The sequence below is a fragment of the Paroedura picta genome, chromosome 1, assembly GCF_049243985.1.
Source record: "Paroedura picta isolate Pp20150507F chromosome 1, Ppicta_v3.0, whole genome shotgun sequence".
Classification (NCBI taxonomy): domain Eukaryota; kingdom Metazoa; phylum Chordata; class Lepidosauria; order Squamata; family Gekkonidae; genus Paroedura; species Paroedura picta.
In genome coordinates this window covers 21,198,410-21,204,377 of record NC_135369.1, presented here as the reverse complement: position 1 = coordinate 21,204,377, position 5,968 = coordinate 21,198,410, and the positions used below count along the sequence as shown (strand labels likewise).

At 46.2% G+C, this 5,968-nt stretch overlaps 1 long non-coding RNA gene across 1 annotated transcript; it reads left to right on the top strand.

Moving 5' to 3' along the window:
* Positions 1-28: 28 nt before the first annotated feature.
* Positions 29-4,505, top strand: LOC143832078 (uncharacterized). The gene is made up of 2 exons (XR_013229081.1): positions 29-219; positions 3,763-4,505. It is a non-coding gene; the product is annotated as an uncharacterized LOC143832078 (long non-coding RNA).
* The last annotated feature ends 1,463 nt before the right edge of the window (positions 4,506-5,968 follow it).

The window sequence follows — 5,968 nt, the reverse complement described above, 5'->3', positions numbered from 1 at the left end:
CGCCACAAGCCCCGCCCCTCCCCGCCCCGCGCTGGCGTCGCCGCTCCTGGGCCTGGGGCTGTGGGGAGCCGGGCGTCGTCGCGCCTGAAATGGGGAAAGAGAAGCCGAACCGGTTTCAGTCCCTTCGGGAGGAACGTTATACGGAAAAGCCTCCAGCCCGTTCGGGAGCACGCTGGTTGCAGGGCGGCCGCCGGGCGGGTCTGCAGCGGCGAAACGAAGGTCGGGTTCGGGAAGACCTGCGTTGTGGTCCAGAGCGAGGGAGGCGAAGGGCTGGGAGGCTTCTCCGCCGGCCTCTGATCCGGGGAAGGGGCTCGGCGTGGAAGAAAGCTGGCAGAGCGGGCCACCAGCACCCAGAGGAGGAAGAAGAGGCAGAGCTGGCTCTTGTATGCCGCTTGTCTCCACCAAAAGGAATCGCAGAGCGGCTTACAATCGCGTGCCTTTACTCTCCCCAAAACAGACACCCTGTGAGGTAGAAGAAGAGTGGTTGGTTCTTATATGCCACTTTCTCTACCAGAAGGAGTCTCAAAGTGGCTTACAATCGCCTTACCTTCCTCTCCCCACAACAGGCACCCTGTGAGGTAGGTGGGGCTGAGAGAGCCCTGATATTCCTGCTCAGTCAGAACAGCCCAAGGTCACCCATCCAGCTGGCTGCATGCAGAGGAGCTGGGAATCAAGCCCAGCTCACCAGATAAGAAGTCAGCACTCCTAACCGCTACACCACACTGGCTCCCAGTCCAGCACAGCCTGCTGTTTCATACTGGGCGCCGGCATGGTGAAGTGGTTAAGAGCAGTGGCTTCTAATTTGGCCAACCAGGCTTGATTCCCCACTCCTCCACATATTGGGTGACCTTGGGTTCATCACAGTTCTCTTAGAGATGTTCTCACAGGGCAGTTCTGTCAGGGCTCTCTCACCTACCTCACAGGGTGTCCTCCAAATCTGCCACTTCATTCTCTGTAGTTTGGAGATCAGTTGTAATTTTGGGAGAACTCTAGGCCCCTCCAGGAGGATGCCAGGATCTCCTACCTTGACACTTTGAGGAGATGCTGTCAGAACAGGCAGTGCTGATATTTGCAGACCCAGGGACTGACTCCAGTGGAAGGGCATTTACAGATGAAATTACCTTCTTGAGACTCACCTGTGCTTCTGTGTTTTAGTTGCCAGGACAAATCACTTCTCAGACTTCACTTAAGGGTTCTATCTTTTTTGTGGTCAGATTCTAGCCTGGACTGTTTTCATTTTAGGATGCTGAATGTGGATTTTATGCTGGTTTTTTTTTTTTTTTTTTTGTGATCATGGCTTATTTTATTTCTGTTCGTTGTTTTAATGATTTTATGACATTATTTTTACTCCGAGTCACCTTTAGTTTTCTGGAGAAGCAGAAAAGGTTATGGAGAACCATAGAAAAGCAATAGCTCTCTCTTATTATTTATTTGATTTTTATACCGCCCTTCCATACGGCTCAGGGCGGTTTTCATATAACATCATGGGAGGGGGAAAGGATACATGGAATGACCTACAATATTTTGCAAATGTCTTGAGTTGCTTTTACAACTTGTTGGCAAATGACTGAAGTTTTTAGTGAACTACTCATGACACTGGTCCAAAGGAGGGGTAAAAAGCAAAAATATTTGACCAACATGGCTGGAATGTCTTTTCCACACTACTAAATAAAGCCATACAGTTTTACATAGTCCATGTTTATTTTGAACTTTCTTTAAGACGCACAGAGTAATACCAGCCCTGTAAATGCAGGAAGCAATACCCCTCCCAAAATACAATTACCCTTACAATTCTTAATTGTTGTTTTTAATATAAAGCTCAAGCCCTTTTCCTTGCAGAGCTTAAAGGGAAATTCAGGTCGCTTTTGCCTTGATAGGCTGAGAAGGAAAAGGGATGGGAAACTACAAGCTGAAATTGTTAACCCCTTCCTGACATCAACTCTCTTCTGCTCTGTTCCATCTCCTCCCTGAGATCTCTGCTTCTTGTTTCTCCTTTCTGTAATGTCCATGGAACATCAGGAAGAACCCTAGAGTAAGATTTATGGTATTTTGAAGTTGCTTCCTTTGTTTTCAGTATGTTTACATCCTTTGTAATCAGGAGGAGGTGGGTCTCAAGGGGAGAGAGAAATGGATACCCAGTTTCATGCAGGCTGGTATCTGGTTCTAATAACTACTTTGTAATACCGTTCCTGTGTCAAGGAATGCAGGTCTCTGAGCATGTGAAGAAAGCTTATTTCCTTCCCAGTTAAAAAACAGTCCAATCCTGTCCCAACAACAAAATTCCGGGGTTACTGATAACCCTTGGAAATGCACAGGCAGGTATAATGTAATTTTTATGTGTGATCTTGCTCACAGAAAAAGCTGGGTGTCGCCAGATACCAGCAACGGCTTCGCATCTAACATCTAAACACAATGCAGGCTACCCCAAGACTTTACTCATCGCTAAGTATCCCTTTTGTGTGTGTGTGTGTGTATGGGGGACACACAAACACAACATCCAGTCTAAAGAAGAGTTTTGGAGAATCAGAAGCTTACATACCATTATGTGCTGTTTGTTTGGTCCTAATAAAAAGGTGTTGTATGAATTGTGTTCTGGGTTTTTAGATTTCTCTTATGAACCAGCATGCCCGACAACTTAAGCTTTTAACAATGGACAAAAGAGGTTTAGAAGGCCAAATGGCTGAGCTGCAGAATATAAAGTATTTGGGAAGATTTAAATAAACCTGTGCCAGGAATCAATTCTCCAAAAGCCAGGACTGCAAACCATCTGCCCATCTGTAGAGTTCTTTCACTGTAGGGTAATCTGGTATCAGGATAGCGCCAAGGAAGTTATTTACACGAGCAGATGTAATTTAGGAGTCTCCCACTGCAGTAATGAATGCACTAATTGCCATCCCAGTCATCCCCAGCTTTCCCTCTGCCAATGTGAATCATATCCCAGTCTCACACCCTGCAGCATGCCTTGGGGGATGCAGGAAGATGTGCAGATTAACAAAGGACTCATAGTATGATCATACGCAAATCATTTTCCACTGGATAATTTCCATTTTGTAGATATTGGCTTCATCTCAAACTTGCATGTACACCTGCTTGTAGCCGAAGCAAACGGGATTTGGGGGAGCAGTAACCGGCACTAAAAGCTCAACTAGAGACAGCATAGTCTAGTGGCTAGAGTGCTGGACTAGGATCTGCTTGGCATAACCTACCACACAGGACTGTCGTGAGGATGAAATTGAAAATGATGAAGGCTGCTTTTAGCATACAGATAAATCGTTTTAGTCTAGCCGAGACATCTCTTCAAAGCCACGTGCGGTAACAGGATGGCTATTAATTTAACTGTTCAATGTGTAATCACCAGGGCTTGCCCAGTTAGTTCCATAGGATGATGGGGATTTGGAAACCCTATGCCCATTCACCACAATAATGTACAGGGTTGGGTACTAGTACTCCGTCTTTTATTCACAACAACCCTGTGAGGTAGTTTGGGCTGACAATGATTAGCTCAAGGTCACACAATGAGGTTTGTGGCTACATGCACATTCAGAAGAACTCTAAAGTCCATATATTGGGGGGGGGTTGTTAGTCTTAGCATTATGTAGCTTTTGCTGTGTAATATTTCCTGACTTAGATCCACTTCAGGGTGGGGGGTCTCATAGTACAAGGAACTTTCCTCTGACACAAGAAGAGCTGTGTTTTATACCCCACTATTTACTGAGTCTCAAAGCAGCTAAAAATTGCCTTCCCTTCCTCTCCCCACAACAGGCACTCTGTGAGGTAGATGAAGTTGAGAGTTCTGAGAGAACTGCAACCGGCTCAAGGTTACCCAGCTGGATGCATGTGGAGGAGGAGTGGAGAATCAAACCCTGTTCTCCAGATGAGAGCCCCCCACTCTACCAGGCTGGCTCTTCAGGAGAAAATGCTTAGAACTGGGAGAAACACATCCATGGATCCAACCCTCTGTAAGAGCCCTCAATGGAAGAGCCTGTTTTGCATGCAGAAGGCCCCAAGTTCAACCCCCCACCCCAGCGTCTCCAGTTGAAACCACCAGGAAATACCTCTCCCTGAGACCCTGGAGAGCTCCTACTGGTCTGAGTAAGCAGCAGTGAACCTGATGGACCACCAGTGGTGTGATTCAATATACAGCAGCTTCACATGAATGTGAAAGGAGCAGGCGTTCAATAGCACTTTTGAGCTGCAGAAGCTGCAAAAGGCCTGAGCTTACTTTGTCACAGGGACAGGTCTGAAAGAGGGGAGGTGTGACGTATCAAAGCTGTGGATCTCTAGCTGAAACCAACTAAGTCCCTCGCTCCCAGAGTGATGGACCTTTGCTGGACGGGGGGAGGGGAGTGGGTTATATATTTATTATCTGCCACCGTGATATTGTTTTTAATTACGTTTTTAATGGGCTTTATGGGATTTTATTGTTCTGATGAATTCTGTAAACCGCCGCAAGACATTTGAGAGCGGCGGTATATAAACAAATAAAGAGAAAGCTCAGAATAAGATCCAATTCCAAGAGTGATCAGGACCTGGAGTACAGGTGCCCCTAATGCCACAGATTCATGCTGGCTCCTAGCTCCCCTAGGGAAAAGGAGCTCCACATGATTCAACTTCCATAGGAATTGTACCAAAAGTATTTGAGGTGGGGGGGAAGAGGTTCAGAAGAAGCCGAACTGGGTGGTGAGGGTTGTGTGAGATGTACAGCTTGCCAAAATGCACTGCTTTAGACCATAAGGAGTCAGTTTCTGCTTTGAGTGTTCCTTCACGTAAAAAGCTCCGTGCAAGGAGAAACCTAGCACAGCAAGGTAAAAGTTTTTACCTCTTTAACAAATGTCGGTTTCCTATTTGCTGGATTTTTTTTTTAATATAGGGGAACGTGCCAAAGCACACAGAGTCCAAAGCAGTCCAGTTCATCCTACTGCCTCATTGTCCTGTTTGTGCAAGCCATAACAAGCATAACACTGGGAAGTTAGTTATTTCCATAAATGTACTCATGCTAGTCGTTAAATAACATTTGGCTACAGCTGGAAACCGATCCAGGCCAGGCTGACATTTTGAAAACCTTCACGCTACTACGTACCTGTTTCACCACTCCTAAATAAATACATGTTTGCAATTTGCTTGGGTTTGCATTTCTAACCCTGGGATATAAGAATTGTTAATTTACTTTTTAGAAATGTGTGCAAGCTCAACGGTCTACAACATGCCTACTGCTGCAGAACTCCTGGCCCTTTGCAAGCAAGACATTCCCCTAAAACTCCTGCCGGATTTGGCCCTGCAATATAGCAGCTGCTTCTCTGTGATCTTTCATCTCTGCACAAGGGCGCAGCCACAGGGGAAGCAAGCCAAACAGCCAGCTCACACGGCACATAAAGAAATTGTGTTATTCTGGAACTGTTGCCCTGTTAAGAACAGAACTAGCCCTTGTGCGTATTTATCAGATATGGCTTGAAGGAACATACCAGTCAAATGATGAATACATTGTCACGTATCGTATGGTGTAAAGAATGCAGGTTTGCAGGAAGCACTGAAGTGGATTATTTTATCAGGGTGTCATTTGGTAGCAAGGCTCCGACTGAAAGCTGCTTCTCTCTGAGTACTACACCAGCCAAGGGCAAGCTGGAAGTATCGTAAGGCTGCTTGTGATGATGTTATTCGTTCAGTTGTGTCCAACCCTCAGTGATTCTATAGGAAAATCTTCGCCATGGGCCCATTTCTGACTGCTTCTGTTAGTTGGTTCATGGTCATCCCCTTGAAGTCCTACTGTATTCCTCAACGTGGTGAGGTGAACTGTGGAGCTCACAGCCCGCAGGCCAATTGCAGAGGCACAGGGAAGGACCTGGCAAACCACCCTGTTTTTCTTGGCAAGAAAATTCTATGAAAAGTACGCCAACTATAGTACTGAGTGGTAGGCCCCCCAGGCCACAAAGTACTGAAGGCTGCTTGTACTGTGCTTAAAAATGGAGGA